General features: G+C 40.9%; 1 long non-coding RNA gene across 1 annotated transcript; it reads right to left on the bottom strand.

The window, feature by feature from the left end:
* Positions 1-1,457: 1,457 nt before the first annotated feature.
* LOC113658742 lies at positions 1,458-3,904 on the bottom strand. Its single transcript, XR_003441252.2, has 5 exons — positions 3,828-3,904; positions 3,017-3,082; positions 2,658-2,724; positions 2,313-2,478; positions 1,458-1,644 (listed from the first exon to the last, which is right to left on the bottom strand). It is a non-coding gene; the product is annotated as an uncharacterized LOC113658742 (long non-coding RNA).
* Between the last annotated feature and the right edge of the window lie 15,464 nt (positions 3,905-19,368).

Raw genomic sequence — 19,368 nt, 5'->3', positions numbered from 1 at the left:
GGAGTCCTATCGAGCCTAGTTGGCTCGGGGGACTCCGGAGGCAGACGATAGGTACTGGAGGGCCAAGCGATCTTCAGCCCGGGTGGTTGCGGAGGCAAAAAGGCAACTAGGTGGATGGGGCTTAGTGGGTACAATCTCCTTTTTAATTTGTTTTAAATGACCAAAACGAAGACAATTTCTGCATATGCTATTTTAACTGAAATTTTTGTGTTTTGTGTAACCATTAAGAGGTTTTTCTCCTCAAAGCCCTCATGGGCTTGAAATAAAAAGTTATTTGTCACACTTTACAACATAGTCCCCAGAATTCATTATCAGACTGTAAAATAACATGTTCTCCAGATTACACTGTAAAAGCTCTGGGATTAAAGAAAAATGCTCCTCTTCTCTCAATTAATAAACTGTGGTATGTGAACCTTGGTACAATATCACTATTATGGTGAGATTGAGATAATAAGTATATTTTCCTAACATTAATGTTGTTTTCAATTTTAGTTGCAATATGTATTAAAAATAATGTAATAAAAGTGTATGTTTTCCAATCAGCCATAACATTAAAATCACTGACTTCTGAAGTTAATAACACTGATAATCTTGATACACTTCCTCCAGTCAAGGGGCAACACATTATGCCCCAGGTAAACAGTCAGTTCTCAAACTTAATGTTTTGGACAACAGTAAAAATAAATCATACTGTGCCCACCGGGGGGGCACGGTGGCTTAGTGGTTAGCACGTTCGCCTCACACCTCCAAGGCCGGGGTTCGATTCCTGCCTCCGTGTTTGAGTTTGCATGTTCTCCCCGTGCCTCGGGGGTTTCCTCCGGGTACTCCGGTTTCCTCCCCCGGTCCAAAGACCTGCATGGTAGGTTGATTGGCATCTCTGGAAAATTGTCCGGTGTGTGTGTGTGTGTGTGTGCCCTGTGATGGGTTGGCACTCCGTCCAGGGTGTATCCTGCCTCGATGCCTGAGATAGGCACACACTGTAAAATTTTCCCTTGTAAATTTACAATAAATAATTGGATAAATTTTGCATGACTTTCACAGTAAGGATTACAGCAATATCCTGTGAAATATACTCACAGCAATTTACTGTAATTTTATATCTGTGATATTACAATGTATTGTTGTAAAAGCACAACTGTATACTGTAACTGCACAGCTTCAATGACAAAGCAATTACTGTGATATTACAGTACATTACTGGGGAATTACAATCTTTTGTTGTACATCATTACAACAAGGCCCTGTACTTTTACAGTGTGTACTGTGAAAGTAATGTACAAGTTGACAATAATTTACTGTGAATTTACAATGTATACTGTGGAGAAAGTCATGCTAAAATCGTCCAATAACTTACTGTAAAAGTAATGCAGATGAAGATTCCATTTACAGTGAATTTACAATCATTGTACAATTAACCCCCTCCCCCCAAACAAACAACTCTGAGGTAAAGTCAATGTTAGCCCAATGGCATATTTATTAACAAATAAATATTTTTCAATGTACAGCAGATGCCATGAACTTCAAGAGTTCAAGAAATTCAACTTTCTAGTCATAAGTTTCCTCAAAAGGGTGCTCACATGAGGGTTCACTGTTGTCTGCTTCTTGATCTTTGAACCTCTTTCAGGATTGATGCCCAGGAAGCACCTGTTAATAAGCAAAGATAGTTTCAGTTTTAAATAGACTTACAGTATGTATTGCAGACAGCATTTATCAAGGTGTGCTTTTTCCCCACATCAAACCCTAATAGATTTATAATCCAAACTTGTTAGATCTTACTCTCACCATAATTTTGCCATTTTTAGCCAAGGTGCCTCAGGTTAGGTTTGCCTGAGGCAAAGTGGTTGATTTTCTACTATGAGAGGCCATATCAACGTGCGCCGCCACTGAAATGTATCTTCACACAATTGGCCAGTTGGTAAATTAAAACCAAGCCTTGTTGAAAGTATGACAAACACATCTTTTTCAATTAAGGGCCTGAGAGCATTTTGTTCTGCTTTTAAAGAAAATTTCATCTACTTCATTCAACACATTCGCATTTCGCAATAGACGTTTCAAAATCATCATCACATAGCCTGCCCCAAAACAAAAAAATAGCTGTGATTGGACCGGCAGGTATTTGTCAGCATAACATGTGTAGAAACCCAGACTGATCTGCAAAGCGAAATTGAATGAGTTCGCGAGATCAGGATGTTCTCACCAGGCTAGCCTCAGGTACCTCGTTTGTCATAATTTTCGACCCCAAGACAATCATTGAGTTGGAAGCCTGTACTATAATGTGAATTACAAGACTAAATGCGATCTTTATAAAATACCTTTGAATGAACTCCATTGTCAAAGATCCAGCGGCAGGCTACTCAAGGTTGAATACGTAATGGCTGTTGAAGAATGCTGCTACTCCCTGTAAAAAGAAAGGGTGTGGGCCCATCACGACATGTCCCTCGATGGATATAAGCCATCCAGAGGGCTTCATCATGTCACCTGAAATGAACAGATACAACATTGTGTTATAAGCACTTTGGGATCTGCTTAAGATACAAAGGGCTATACAAATGTAATTCTTATTATAATTATTATTATTTATTGTGGTCATGTAGATTTCTAGAATGAAAACAAAATAATGAGTTAGAAATGTCGCTACTAGATCAAAGTAACGTTACCTTGAATGATCAAGCAGAGGGTGGCGGGGAGTTCTGCAGTATTGACGTCCACAGCAGTGGCACATGGCTTTAACATAGTTAACACACAATAGCATGGATTTAGGTAGAGCTGATGTGCCAGGCAGTATAGGCCCAGCAGCCTGCAGGTAGGACCTATGCTGCCTATACATATGAATTTGCAGTCCTGTGTGTTTTCTGTACCTCCGTGAGCAGTCAAGCACCCCACACTGATAGTGATAATTGGGGGCATTGCTATGCAGTTTTGTGTGCTGAACATAGTTACACACATTCTCAGACACATGCTCACAGCCAACGAATTTACAGTTGAACATTGTGGTGCATGTTAACTAGTCACCTACCTAATCTATTTCTCCTCACTCTTAGCCTGACACTGAATAGGATGGTTAGCCTCGCCCCCTGATGACCTGAAAAGAAAAGGAAAGAAAAAGGAGAAATTACACAAAGGCAACCAACAATAAGAAATTCAGTTTGATTATGATCATTGATCATTGTAATTTAATTTTAGCAGTGGTATATATATATATATATATATATATATATATATATATATATATATATATATATATATATATAGTGTTTTTTTCTGTTGCACTTTAAATGCTCACTCAATGTAAAGTGCATTTACAACTTTTACAATTATTATTCATTCATATCAGGGCAAGTGGGAACAATAGTGTTAAAACCCTCCCGTTGTTGAACACGACATAAGACTAACTTACTCCAGTTAGCTCAGTCATGTTGTAACTAGGATATCCACTGGAAAAATATTTTTTCATGGACCGTTTGAATCACTACGTTATTAAAGTTAAACAGCTAACGGTTAGCTCCTCTATGCTAATCTATGATAACCTTGACTGATTACAGAAATGTGCACACATAAATAGTAATGTTTGTCCCATCATTGGTTTTATAAACTTTACAAACACCAGATATGTCTAAACGGTGATAGTGACATGAAAAATTTTAGCAAAACTCTCGTCATTACTAGCATTACTATTAGCAAATGCTGTGAGAGAACTTTCAACAATTCCGGGCACTTGCTAACAAAATGTGAATTGTGTCATGCCATAAACATTTATTTGAAAGTAAATATTATAATTATATTAAAATAACATGGGTGTAAGTGCTGCAAACATGCACGCTGCTCACCTTCTCCATTCAGCCCGGAATAGAAAAGGGACACGACGGCGTCTTCAGTTCAAGTTCACTTTTCTCGTGAAGCCATAAGGAAGTGACCAAAACTGCAATTCATCGACTGGCCGCTTAAGGCTTGCTGCAGAAGGGAGTCAGCCCCATAGACTCCCCATGTTAAAATGCCCAACTTTACAGCAGAAAAAGACGCGCTGCCAAGATGTCTACTGCCCGCTCTGCACACTTTGAGCTTCAAAACCGCTCTTGAGGAGTCTATGGGTCACTACGTGCATGTTTTTATACAGTCTATGGTTCAAAACAGTTTGGTTATGTCATGTGACTTCTCAGGGCATATTTCAATACAATATTTCACTGTAATAATACTGTTTAATGCTGTGAAATCCTTAATTGCAAGATTTTACTGTAAAATAAGAGTTAAATGCTGTAAAATCCAAGGATACTGTAGTTTTTACAGGTATTCATTGGGATATTACAGGGAAACTTAATTACAACAATTACAACAATTTCTGGAGGCCCCCTGATGCATTACGCTGAGATGTGACATCCCCAAGCCATTCTCCATGCCGAGACTGAAGTGGCAGTTTCTCAGGACCTGTTCCCTACTGTACTTCCTGCTGAGGACAGATTGGCAGCCTCATAAATCCTTGGCAGCCTCATAGCCCTGTTACATGCCGAGGCTAACACAGTGGCCTCCCAGGCCCTAATCCACACCCCACCACAGGCCCTGTCCCAGGCTGTGCTCCACAGCCCACATGTTAGAGACATTTTGCCCACAGGAGCAGGATTAAGGTGATTATCATGATTAAGGTGGCCTGTTTTCACTTCTTGATTCACGAATCTATTTAAGCCCTCATTTGTGTTATAGTCTTTTTGAAGCAATGTTTTAAACAGAGTACATCGTACTTCAATACAAAGTAATTCATTGGCTTTCGAACACAGAATTTTATTTTGAAAATCTTTCACAGTAAAAGCAAATGCAAAGGTCTAATGTAAACATACCAACTATTCTGCTTTTAACTAGTTTTGTTAAAGACAGACTATTATTTCCCAAATATTCATGCTTATATGCACATAATAACGATAAACACATATTTAAATATTTTACCCAGAAAGCACAGTAGCTTATTGTACAGCATATTTGCCTTGCACCTTTATTGTTGGGATTCCTGCCCTATGTATGCGGAGTCTGTTTGATCTCACTGTGCTTCAGGGGTTTCTTTTGTATACTCTGTATATTATTTGATTTTGAACCAAATTCAAATGTATTTGTATTGCACTTTTAACAATAAACATTGTCACAAAGCAGCTTTAAAGAACATAATCATAGAACAAACGGTTAATATAAAGATTAATATAATAAAAAAAAATCAAGATTAAAAAGATTGGGTGACCTGTAATTTTCTTTTGTTTTCTTTTCTACTTATCGGACCAAAAACGAGTACATGTAAGCTCTGACACTTCAACTTCCATTTAGAGGGATGTACTATAACTACAAGCTCAACAGTGTAAGACCTGGGAGTTATATTAGACAGCAGCTTGTCTTAACAAAATCATATCACCCATATTACAAAACCAGCCTTCTTTCGCCTTAGAAATATTGCCAAGCTAAGAAACATCCTATCTTTAGCTGATGCTGAGACGCTAGACTTGATTACTGTAATGCATTACTAGGTGGTTGTCCTGCATCTTTAATAAATAGGCTACAGTTAGTCCAAAATGCAGCTGCCAGAGTTCTAACCAAGAACATATAACCAAGAAAATATATCATATAACCCCCATATAACCCCAAATTTTTCATCTTTACCATGGCTACCGGGTATGTATAGAATTGATTACAAACTGCTGCTACTTATGTTACAATCCTTCACGGTCTCTGAGATCACAAAACTCAGGACCTCTGGTAGTTCCCAGAATATCTAAGTCTATGAAAAGTGGTAGAGCATTTTTGTATTTAGCTCCCAAACTTTGGAAAAGTCTTCCTGATAGTGGTCTCAGAGACCGTGAAGGATTGTAGCATCTTAGAAGACTAGTTAGATACATGGGAGCTAAACCATTAGGGCCTTGTACATAAGTAGCAGCAAATTGCAATCAATTCTAAACTTAACAGGTAGCCCCTGTAGAGATATTAAAATTGGGGTAATATGATCATATTTTCTTGTCCTGGTTAGAACTCTGGCAGCCGCATTTTGGACTAACTGTAGTCTTAGGACGGAGGACAACCACCTAGTAATGCTGGAACCAGTAAAGTTTTCATTCACTAGTTCTGGGGTAATGACTAAAGTTTGTTGAATGAAAGGAAAATGGGTTTCTCTGCATGTGGGTTTTTTAGTTTTTATCACTTAAACTATACAGCACACTCAGACTCTACATACTGTATGCATAGAAGACATTTCAGTAGCATCACTATCAGGCACATCAAGTGATAGAGCATCTATAAAAATGGACATAATTTTAATTAATTTATTTAATGTTTTCTTATACTTTAAAAAAACAAGGCTGGATAACATTTATGGACATGAAAATGTCATGTCACTGCCGATTACCACCTTGGACTCCACTTCCCAGGATTCATCACTACACCACAGCACCCATGAAACACCAGTTTGAAATCACACACTTTAAATAATACAGACTTTCAGACTGCAAAATTGTCCTAGTTGTAGTGAAGTTTTTTGAGTATGTGTGTATTCTTTGTGTTTGCCCTAGTTTATTTCTGTATTGTTCCTCTACACTCTGTATTCAAGAACACAACTCACTGGATGAAATCTGACATCACTTTATTAATTACTCTCTTGTTGCTTAACAACCTGGACCTCTAGCCCCATCAGGTGGCCACAACCTGCCACTACATCTCCTCCTTTTAGATCAAAGTATACTTGTTTTAACAGAACTTTAAAATAATGGGATACATTTAACCGTAGAGCTACTCCATTATTTAACTCACTTATTTTATAACTTTATGAATTCCTTCAAATCCTTTCTTTAACTTAAAAGTGTAAGAGAAACTAACAGAAGACCTTTTAATTCAAAGTAACCATTTTTGTAGACTTAATCTTCAAGTTAATGCAACCTTCAATAAATCAAACATGTTTTTCCTAATAAACATTTAACTTTTCCAACAGAAAATTAGGACTCTTTTTTTTTCTTTTACTCAGTGGTGTATATGCATGTGTTACACGTTCAAAGGTCTAGTCTCTCAGGAGCCTTAGGCAGCCACCCTGACCTAGTCATTATCATTTCACCTGGTGCAGGAGGCACCGGAACTTTCCTGAGGTGTGAACGGTTGTGTCGTAGCAGTCCTCTATATGGTGTCTCTACCTCATAAGAACTTGGTGTCGTTGCAATATTAACAACTGTCCCTTTTGTGTTTGTAGGTTTGATCCATACATTCTGTCCCGGCTGGAGAGATGGTAGGGTTTGAGTACGGTGTCTCTGATTGAATGTTTGTTCCTGTTGCAGTTTCAGCGCTGTATCTGATTCTCTGAATCGAACAAGATCAGGCCACTGTGGTTGTAACTGTTCTGGTGACATTAGAACCGGTGTTCTGATTCTCCTCCCCATCAGTAGTTGTGCTGGGGAGCTCCCATGCACCAATGGAGTGGCTCTGTAGGCCTTCAGAGCTTTTTGGAAATCTCCCTCTTTCCCCAGAAGGAACTTCACAGTTCTGATGGCCCGTTCTGCCTCCCCATTGCTGTGGGGGTAACAGGGACTGTTTGTCACATGGGTAAAGTCATAGTCCTGTGCAAATTGAGTGAATTCATTGCAGGAGAACGGAGGACCATTGTCCGTGACCAGCACTTCTGGACATCCGTATTTGGCAAACACAGCTTTAAATCTGGCAATGGTCTGTTTTGCTAATGTGCTGCCCTGCATGGAGCAAACTTCAATATAGCAAGAGAAATAGTCTATCATGACTAAATAGTTCCCACTCTGCCATTGGAAAAAATCAGCAACGACTCTCTGCCATGGTCTGCTTGGGAGTTCAGCCGTGAGGAGTGGCTCAGCTGGTATTTGAGCTTCGAGTGCACAAATCTTGCATCTCTTGACCATTTGCTTTACTCAGATGTGATACCTGGCCACCAGACTGATTCTCTGGCCCTAGCTAGACATTTGTTGATACCTTGACTCCTGGTGCAGTCTCTGCAGGATGTCAGATCTCATGCATTCAGGGATTATAAGTCTCTCTCCTTTCATGAGCAGTCCTCTTCCTTTGTGCAAGACTGACCGTTTGGGCCAGTAGGATAGCAGCTGCTCATGCACATCTCGTCTGTGTCTCGGCCAACCATTTGCAATGTATCCGCTGAGACGTTTGCAGAGGTCATCTGAAGTTTGTGCACTTTTAATCTGTTCCAACTTTGTTGGTGTGGCTGGCAAACTGTCTACTACACTGTCCAGATAGACTTTGCATAGAATTGCATTCTCTTTTCAAGTCTAGCTCTGCCTCTGTAGCTGTGGCTGGAAGAGGTGCTCTGGACAGGGTGTCAGCTGTTATCACTTTTTTACCTGGGACATGGATGATGTTGAAATTAAGTCTGAGCAGCCTAAGTCTGAATCTGATAATCCTTGGCAGGAGGTCATCCAATGCTCTGGACTACAGGTCACATGCCCAGGTCACAGCTAAATCCTCCTTTTCTATTTGAGCATATCTTGATTAAGTTTTAGTCAGACATCTAGAAATGAAAAGGACAGGTCTCCACTCACCATCTGTCTGTTTTTGTGTCAAGACACCTCCTAATCCATATGAAGAGGTAATCAGCTGATACCATGGTTTCGTAATTTGGGCTGTACTGGGCTAACACCATCTCTGACCCGAATTCTTTTTTTGTCTCAAGAAATGCTTTCTGTTGAGGTGCTCCCCATGTCCAGCTGTTCTCTGTCCTTAACAGGTCACGAATGGGCTTTGTCAGATCAGGCAGGCGTGGCAAAAATGGCCTACAAAGTTTACCATGCCCATGAAATGGCAAACATCTGCCACATCCTTTGGCTCAGGCATGTCAAGGATTGCCTTTATTTTACCAGGGTCTGCTCTGATGCCTTGATTATTTATGACATGACCCAGGAAGCAGATGTCTGTCAGAGCAAAGTGGCATTTCATTGTGAGTCCAGCCTCCCTGAATTTTTGTAACACCCTGTGCAGCCTGTCATTGTGCTCTGCCCGGTCTCTTCCTATAACAAGGACATCAACAGCATGGCATAGAACCCCGTCAACTCTATCAATCAGTTGAGAGATCCTCTTCTGTATATGTTCAGGTGCCGAAGATATACCGATAGGTAGCCTTTTGAAGTAATAGTGCCCATCTGGAGTAATGAATGTGGTCAACAGCATTGAGTCTTTGTGGAGTGGTACCTGCCAGAAGCCTAATGTCACATCGAGCTTTGTAAAAACTCTGACTCCTTCCAGCTTGGCCAGTGTCTCGTTCACTGCCGGTAGGATATGTCTCTCTCTGATGACACTCTTGTTCAGCCAGGTTAAGTCCACGTAAATGCAAATTTTCCTCGACAATTTCACTATCGGGACCATGCCTGCGCACCATTCTGCCGGTTCTTCAACACAGGCTATGACTCCCATCTTCTCCATTCGGTCTAGTTCCTCTTTGACTTTGGCCCGGAGAGGAATGGCTGCACATCATGGTGCAGAGAGGGCATAGGGAGTTGCATTTTCCCTCAGCTTATTTTTGTACTCCCCTTAAGGTTACCCAGCCCTTTAAATACATCTGGGTAGGTTGAGCGAAAGTGAGTCTCTGCATCGTCAATGCTCAATCTTTTTGTCCCCTCTCTGAATGATTGCATGCACTTGCCCTTTTACATCCAGAGGTTGGTCAGCGGTACCCAGTAGCGGTCTGCGTGGCACTGATTGTCTGCCATATCTATTCCGTGTGAATTCTGATTCTGGGATCGCAGTCACAGACACACCCGTGACCACTTTAAAACGCAATAGGCTGCCTTTATGGTAAGTATTTCAGTCCACGTGGTAACTGTGGATAGTCAACCACCCCAAAATAAGCTGCTCCATCCTCTTCAATTGATCTTCAATTGAATCCAGCTTTTGAACTGATCTGCACACATCCGCAAAGTGTCCTTTCTTTTGCCATTTTCTACACTCAACGTCTTTTGCTGGGCATTCAGTCCATGAATGTCTTGGGGTTTTTACCACACTTCCTGCACTGTTTTGACTTAATTGATGTAGACTGAGGCTGATAATGGCTTCCATGTTGAAAAGATTTTGTTCTTTGAGCCTGTTTCTTACTATAATGAGAAAGTGCATCTATTTGTCCTGGAGAATCAGCTGACCGCAGAACAGTTTGTGTCAGGATGGGCCGGAAGGGAGGACTCAAATGCAGGACACCGATGTAATTAATAAAAGTCTTTAATGAGCTCAACACAATAATCAAGAAAGCAAGGCAGGCAAACACTCAGAGTGATAAACAGTCCAATAATTCGGTACACAAGCAGGCAGAGTAACACAGGGCAGGCAAAACACAGAAGCTAGAAACAAACCGAGTCAAACCAGGCAGGGCAGAACAGGAACAAGGCTGGATGAATCACAGGAACAAGGCTGGATGAATCACAGGAACAAGGCTGGATGAATCACAGGAACAAGGCTGGATGAATCACAGGAACAAGGCTGGATGAATCACAGGGCGCAAGGCTAGATGAGAAAACCATCTAGCAAGGAACCATGTAAAAGCAGCGTCCTTATATAGTGCCTAGCACCTAAAATGGCCGCCGCCCTGGAAGTGCAAATCGAAGATGGCCGCCGACCTGGAAGTTAGCTTGTTGCTTTTTACTTCCTCGTGCTGCCTCACATTGATCTATAGCTGTAGCTAAATCCAAATTTGGGTTGAGCTGCAGTTTCTCAGACAATTTAGCATCATGTATGCCAACCACAATCCTATCTCGGATCATTTCCTCATGTAAGATGCCATATTTGCAATGTTCAGCTAGCTTATAAAGTGAGGTAAAAAAGTTTTCTGAAAATTCGCCGACATTTTGACATATTTTATTAAACTTAAATTACATTATGCATGCATGGTCCCGGTGGCGTGACAGTAAACACATGGTCCATGCTGTTTGCTTTTAGCTTGCCGCTAACCCGTTGTTAGCTCTCACTTGCTCTCTCTTGCTCCACAGCTCCACAGATTATCACTCTCGCACCATTAAAACTGCTCCAGGTTCTTTTTTGTGCCACTAGAGTCTGTCTGTCATGGGTTAACTATTTCTGACACCATGTATTGTTCCTCTATACTCTGTATTCAAGGACACAACTCACTGGATGAAATCAGACAACACTTTATTAAATGTACTCTCTTGTTGCTTAAAAACCTCGACCTCCCCATCAGGTGGCCACAACCTGCTACTACAATTATGTTCATAGTTCTTTGTTTATATTCCCCTTTTTTCCTCATCCTTAATGTCATTTATTATGCCATTCAGGATTTTCATTCTTTTCCTGTCTTCTAATGTGCTTTTCCTTTTATTTCTTAATAAATTATAGGTACCTGCTCCTGCCCAAAAGAAAACAAAATGACTTGGCATAATTTGCACATTTGTTGGTTTATTTATCTTCATTATTTGTTTCATGACAGTGTATAAAATGAGTCTCATCGTTTGATTATTCACAGTTGAACAACATGGAGACTCAAATCCGTCATTTCTGGATTTATTTTCCAGCGGTGCTGATATTCAAGTTTGCACTTTCCTGCTGCATCTTGTGTTCTGCAAATAAATATATGAGAAAACAGACAAACAACATAACAAAAAAGAGAATGTCAGAGGATTTGTAGATGATTGTGTGTTTAAAATCGTAATACGATATACTAGAAATGGTCATCCTGTGCTTGTATAGTCACTGTTGTGTTTAATTACCCCATACAGCAGGTCATAACTTGAGGATCACATTTGCAAAAGTGACATTTGCTGTTCACCCAGGTCTGTCCAGGACCGTACATTTTATTATCAATCCCATCACGACAAATTGAGAAAACTGAAAAAAGAAAGAAGTTATTGCAGCTCAATATGAGCAGACATGAGCACAGCATGACATCTACATGTGTTTATTTACCTGCTTTCTGTTGCGTGCATTGAGCAGCGTTGGTCACAGAAATGACCGCAAAACAGGACAAAACACAAGAGCACGGCCTTCTTCATCATGGACTGTCCAACAAACCAAGTAAATAAATATATCAGCATGACATGTAAATATATATAGAGCAGAATCACAAGCAATCCCAATAATGTTGGAATGCACACTCACTGTTTCGAAGTTAAGTCTGGATGGTCTGATACTCCAGAATCTGCAACTGAAATCTGTCTTTATATACAGCAGAATAGGGGGCTGTAACATGCATGTTAATATGACTTTGTTAGTCTTAGTATAATGTTTAAATAAGAAGTTGGTCTTTGTTTGCCTCTACTGGTAACATACCATGTATGCCGAATTAAACTGGCTAGAAAACGGGAGTGGGTTGTGGGTGGGTCTTTGTAGGTACAATTTCCGTTTTAATTTATTTTACATGACCAAAAAGAAGACAATTTCTGCATATGCTATTTTAACTGAAATGTTTTATGACATTTGTAGTATTTGAATTCAGAGGTTATTATGAAGGTGTATTGTGTATTGTGTATTGATTAAGAGGTTTTTCTCTTCAAAGTCCTCATGATGTTGAAACTGATGGTATTTGTCACACTGTACAACACAGTCAAAAGAATTCATTATCAGACTGTATATTAACATGTTCTCCAGATTGCATTGTAAAAGCCCTCTTCTCTCAATTAATTAACTGTGGTATGTGAACCTTGGTACAATATCACTATTACTGTGAGCTTGAGATAATAAGTATATTTTCCTAACATTAACGTTGTTTGAATTTCAGTTGAAATATGTATTAAAAGTAATGTAATAAAAGTGTATGTTTTCCAATCAGGCATGACATTAAAATAATTGACTTCTGAAGTTAATAACATTGATAATCTTGATACACTGCCTCCAGTCAAGGGGCAATACATAATGCCCCAGGTAAACAGTCAGTTCTCAAACTTAATGTTTTGGACAATAGTAAAAAAAATTATACTATGGCGACCAGCTACAATGAGATCAACCTGGTGGCCCGAGTTCCCGAATCTCTGCCTTCTAGCTCTTTCTGGAGGCCCCCTGTGCTGAGCTTTTCTAGAGGCCAACAAGGCGGTGAACAGCACATGTATTACGCTGAGATGTGACATCCCCAACCATGCTCCATACCGAGACTGAAGTGGGAGTTTCTCAGGACCTGTTTCCAACCATACTTCTTGCTGAGGACAGATTGGCAGCCTCATACTGTAGATCCTGTTATGAGCCCTGTTACCTGCAGAGACTAACACGGTGGCCTCCCAGGCCCTAATCACACCCCACCCCAGGCCCTGTCCCAGGCCGTGCTCCACAGCCCTCATGTTAGAAACATTTTGGCCACAGGAGCAGGACTACTGTATGGGTGCTTTTGGTTGATGTTGGAATGGTTGTTGTTGCAGCACAGACTGTAAAAAGTGTGACACCAGTCGTCTCATGTTGTTTACATGTGAGAGTACAGACCGGGTTTGTTGTGTTCAATAAAACTAAGTATACGCAACTATATTGGCGTTAACCGTCCATTCTATGTATAAAAAAAGATAGAATGAAACATGGTGGCAGCGGTGCTTAGTGAAAAAGACAAGCACAGACATTAACAGACACAACGACAGACACCAGCTGAGTATGGTAGAAAGGGCGGAGTCACGGGCAGCGCGGATGGAGAATACACTGGGACTGAGACCGCCACGAGCTCTCTGCCTAGACTCAACTAATCTGGCGAAATCAGGGAAATTGTGGAAAGAAGAATTCACGCTGTATATGGATCTCACTTTGGAGGATGCTGACGAAGCCGTCAAATTGAAAGTGTTCAGTTATCTCATCAGGGAGGCGGGAAGAGAGCTGTGCAAGACCCTGATCCCCTGCTTGCCACCAGATCGGACAGTAAGAAGATTAATAAATGCACTGGATGACCACTGCAGTCCAAAAGTGAACAAGACAGTGGAGAGGTACCGTTTTTTTGTCAAAAATCAGGTCTCTGGCGAGAACATTGACAAATATGTAACGGATTTAAGAATGCTTGCCAGCACGTGCAATTTCGGCCAGATTAAAAACTCTTTGATCCGCGATAGAATTGTGTGCGGCATATCCAGTTCTGTTTTGAGAGAAAGACTTTTAAGGGAACAGGATTTGACTTTGGGAAAATGTGTGCAAATCTGCAGGGCAACAGAGCTATCGCAGGAAAATAGTAGAACAATTGAAGGTCGAGAGACAGAGGAAGTACACGCTGTAAAACAGGAAGTGAGGACCGAGAAAAGTAAGAGCACTATAAACTGCAAGTTTTGTGGGAAAATGCATGAAAGAAATAAACACAAATGTCCTGCATATGGGAAAAAGTGCAAAAAATGTGGGAAAGACAATCATTTCGCCACTATGTGCAGAACTAAAATGCAGAGAGGAAAAATAGTACACACTATTACAGAGTCAGATGATGACAGTTATGAGGACATCTTGTGAGTGACGGCAGAAACAGTGATGTGATGAAGGAGAACCAGAGGCCGCATTCAAAGCTTTTTGCTGCCATGCTCCTGGGAAAAGAACAGGTAAAGTTTCAGTTAGATTGTGGAGCCAGCTGTAACATCATACCTGTCAACCGGTTAAACCCAGACACACTAATTGAAAAGACTGAGCAAGTGCTGGTGATGTACAATAAAAGCACACTGCACCCATTGGGAAAATGTAAAGTTAAACTAAGAAATCCTAGAAACAAGAAACTGAACCAATTAGAATTCATGGTTGTAGATGAGGGGTTGTAGATGCTGGGCAGCAGGACAGTACAAGCCATGGATCTAGTGAAAGTACAGTATGAAAATATCATGGCTGTGGATAGCATTGTCACCAGAGAGTATGTGAAAAATGAAATGTGGAGCATGAATGATATCAGAAAAGACTATGCAGATGTGTTCAAGGGAGATGGATGTCTGGAGGTGCCTATAAGATAGAAGAAGACCCCACAGTAACCCCAGTGAAACTGCCAAAGAGAAGAGTTCCTGTGGCAATGATGGCACCACTTAAAGCAGAGCTGAGGGCTCTTCAAAGAAGAGAGATCATTACATCAGTTGACTGTAGTACAGAGTGGATCAGGAGTCTTGTTATTGTTAAGAAGTCATCAGGAAACCTCAGGATATGCATAGATCCAAGACCACCCAACAGGGCTCTGAGAAGATGCCATTTTCCTCTGCCGACAATAGACGACATATTACCAGACTTGACGAAGGCAAAAGTTTTCACCGTGTGTGACGTAAAAAATGGATTTTGGCATGTGACCTTGGATGAGGAATCGAGCTACATGACCACATTTGCCACACCATATGGCAGATACAGATGGCTGAGGATGCCAATGGGCATCAGTCCGGCACCGGAGGTGTTTCAACGAAAGCTCAGCCAAGCTTTGGAAGGGTTGAGAGGCATATACGTCATAGCAGATGACATCCTCATCACGGGAGAGGGTGAGACAATAGAAGTAGCAAACCAGGACCATGATGACAAACTGAGAGCACTTCTAAATAGATGTAGAGAAAAGAACATCAAACTGAACGCAGAGAAGTTGCAACTGTGGAAAAGTGAGGTTCCGTACATTGGACATTTACTTACCTCAGACGGGCTCAGAGTGGATCCAGAAAAGGCAAGAGCAATCAGAGACATGCCATGCCCAACGGACGTCAAAGGTGTCCAAAGGCTCCTGGGCATGGTTAACTATCTCTCAAAATTCTGTGATCACCTGTCAGATGGCTGTGCGATACTACGGCAATTAACCCATAAAGACAGTATTTGGGAATGGTCAGATGCTCATGAGCAGGCATTTGCATGGCTCAAAGACGTCATCACCAAAGCTCCAGTTCTCAAATATTACAACCCAGATGAGCCACTGACACTTCAGTGTGATGCGTCAGAGACTGGGTTAGGGGCTGCTTTACTTCAAGAGGGGCACCAGTTGCTTATGGAAGTCGGGCATTGACACAGACAGAGAGAGGTTATGCCCAGATAGAGAAAGAATGTCTGGCCATTGTCTTCGGTATGGAAAATTCAATCAGTATACGTATGGGCGCAAAGTAACGGTACACTCTGACCATAAGCCGCTGCAAAACACAGTAAGAAAACCCCTGCTGAACACCCCAAAACGCCTGCAAAGAATGTTACTCAGGCTACAGAGATATGACATCGAAGTCAAGTACATCCCAGGGAAGGACATGTTGCTAGCCGACACACTGAGCCGCTCATACTTACCTGAACACGCATCAGAAAGTTCAGTGGAAATGGAGATCGAAAGTATAAACATGGTCCAGCATGTACATATACTGTAGCAGAAGAGAGGCTCCAGGCCATTAGAGAGGAAACTAGCAAAGAAAATTGCAGTCACTAATCAGATACATTCAAGATGGTTGGCCAATGAGCAAAAAAGACCTGCCAAAGGACATTGCACATTTCCATTCATTTCAGGAGGAACTTAGTGCACAGAGTGGAATTGTCTTCAGGGGGGAGAGAGTTATGATTCCTGATGCACTCAGAGGTGACATTGTTCAGCGCATTCACTCCTCACATCTTGGCATAGAGGGATGCCTAAGAAGGGTGAGAGAATGTGTTTATTGGTTGGGTATGAATGATCAGATAAAGACATTTATAGGAAAATGTGACATCTGCAGATCTATGGATGTGAAACAGCAGAAGGAGACCCTGTGTTCTCATGAACTACCAAGTACCCAATAGTCTAAGGTGGGAACAGATATATTCACTCTAGACAACAGAAATTATCTGATCACTGTTGATTACCTATCTAATTTCTGGGAGTTGGACTACTTATCTGACACACGATCCAACACTGTCATCCATAAGCTGAAATCACATTTCGCGAGACACGGCATCCCAGATGATCTTATATCGGACAATGGCCCTCAATACGCATCAGAAGATTTCAAAAAGTTCAGTAGACAGTGGGAATTTAGACACAAAACATCCTCCCCGGCCTATCCACAAAGCAATGGGATGGCAGAATCAGCAGTAAAGACTGCAAAACGGTTGTTGAGGAAAGCAAAAGCTGATGGGAAGGATCCATACCTCGCTATGCTCGCTCAGAGAAACACACCATCACAAGGGGTCAAAGCAAGCCCAGCTCAGCGATTGTTTAGTAGGAGAACCAGAACTCTGATGCCCATGCATGACAACCTGTTACAACCAAAGGTACTTAACACTCGACAAGGACAGATTGAGAACAAGAACCGTCAGGCTGCATATTATAACAGACATGCAAAAGATCTTGGTCCTCTAAAACAAGGAGACAAAGTCAGTGTCCAGCCTGAGGTGCACAACGAAACATGGAGGAAAGCGACTGTAGTGAAACCTGTGGACTGCAGGTCTTATGATGTCCAGCTTGACTCAGGGAACATTCTGAGGAGAAATCGCCGACACCTCAGGAAGGACAAAACCACAGTAGTGGAAACTACAGTGACTTGCCAGCCTGCAGAGGTTAACAGAGACAGAGTGACAGGCTTGAATCCGAACACAAGCAATCCAACTGTTTCTATTACAAGGTCTGGGAGAAAAGTTTTTCGACCTAAATACCTTAAAGATTAAGTTCATTGATCACCTAATATTTACTGGTATGCTCCGGAATTCCGGGGGATTATGTTTTTGTGTATGTGTTCGCCCAGCAGTGAGAGTTTGTTTCATATGTGCTACATTAAAAGATAGGAGAAAAAAAAAGAGGCATAAGATAAACAGTAAAGACAACGGTTTATTTTGTTATATGAGTTTACTTGAAGGGAATAGGTGTTGGGAAGGATTGAAGTTTCAGTAAGATAATGCTAAGACAGTAATAATTTTATATTTTGTAATTTCAGTCAATACGAAGCATATGTGAATGTATGCATACTGTTCTGATTTACATTCCAGTAAGTTCTTGAAATCAAATTGTGTTTTCAGGTTGAGTACAGAGTACAGACCGGGTTTGTTGTGTTCAATAAAACTAAGTGTACGCAACTATATTGGAGTTAACCGTCCATTCTATGTATAAAAGAAGATAGAATGAAACAGTTGAGAGCAGCGAATTTAGCTGTCCAGTGTGTGCAGCAGTCTACAGCTTTATGGAGCTCACTTCAACCTCTGTTCTGTGTTGTCCGTTGTTTGTTTTTGTAGCCATGTGCCTTTTGTTTTGATTCTTTTCCTGTCTCCTGTTTCACTCATGTGTCATGATTAAGCTGGCCGGTTTTTAGTTTCACTCTTGATTACCGAATCTATTTAAACCCTCATGTGTGTTATAGTCTTTGTGAAGCAATGTACTAAAGAGAGTAACAGAGTACATTGTACTTCATTACAAAGTACTTCAATGGCTTTAGAACACAGAACTTCATTCTGAAAATGAAAAAGCAATGTAAGCTTACAAACTATTCAGCTTGGACAGATAATTATTTCCTGAATATTCATAAATATTCATCTTTATATCCACGTAATGACTATTAACATATATTTATATATTTTATCCAGAAGGCACAGTAATTTATTTGATAGCATATTTGCCTTGAACCTCTAGTGTTGGGATTCCCACCTTCACCCTTTGTATGCAGAGTTTGTTTGATTTCCCTGTGCTTCAGGGGTTTCCTCTGTATACTCTGTATACTTTGTGATTTTGAACCAGTCGAAAGATATTTGCTGTGAGCTTGTTGATGTCTCTAAACTGGCCATATGTGTACCTTGCCCAGTGTGTCTCCCGCCTTATGATCATATTTTCTTGTCCTGGTTTGAACTTGGCAGCTGCATTTTGAACTAACCGTAGTCTATTTACTTAAGATGTAGGACAACCATCTAGTAATGCATTACAATAGTCAAGTCTAGAGGTCATGAATGCATGAACTACAACTCAGCATCAGATCCAGATAGGATGTTTCTTAGCTTGGCAATATTTCTAAGATTGGAGAAGGCTGGTTTTGTAATATGGGCCATATGATTTTCAAAAGACAAATTGCTGTCTAATATAACACCCAGGTCTTTCACTGTTGAGCCAGCAGTTACAGTACATCCCTCTAAATGTAAGTAAGTCCAAACCAGTCTGGAACCAGTCCAAAGATATTTGCTGTAGGCTTGCTGATGTCTCAAAATTGGCCATGTGTGTACCCTGCCCAGTGTCTCCCGCCTTATGCCTTGGGTCCACTGGGATAAGCTCCAGCTTCCGTAGAAACCTGTATAAGATGAGCAGTGCAGTAAACGGTTTATGTTTTAACTAATGATTTTGCTCTATTTAGTCTATTGTGTTAATGGTGATGACACAACCTTGTTGCTTTATGGTTTAAGATACAACCTTTCATCACTCTCACCATAATTCAAGGATATCAAAGATAAAGGCGAGGTTTAATACTGACCTAGAGTTTGACAGCCAACAAGGGCGAAAGTTATTTTAAATCATTGGTATAATAACCTGCTAGCTTAAATAGTTTATCTGTCAGA

This window comes from Tachysurus fulvidraco, chromosome 14 (assembly GCF_022655615.1).
Source record: "Tachysurus fulvidraco isolate hzauxx_2018 chromosome 14, HZAU_PFXX_2.0, whole genome shotgun sequence".
Lineage (NCBI taxonomy): Eukaryota > Metazoa > Chordata > Actinopteri > Siluriformes > Bagridae > Tachysurus > Tachysurus fulvidraco.
Note: the sequence above shows the minus strand (reverse complement) of the source record. Positions and strands in the feature narration are given on the sequence as shown.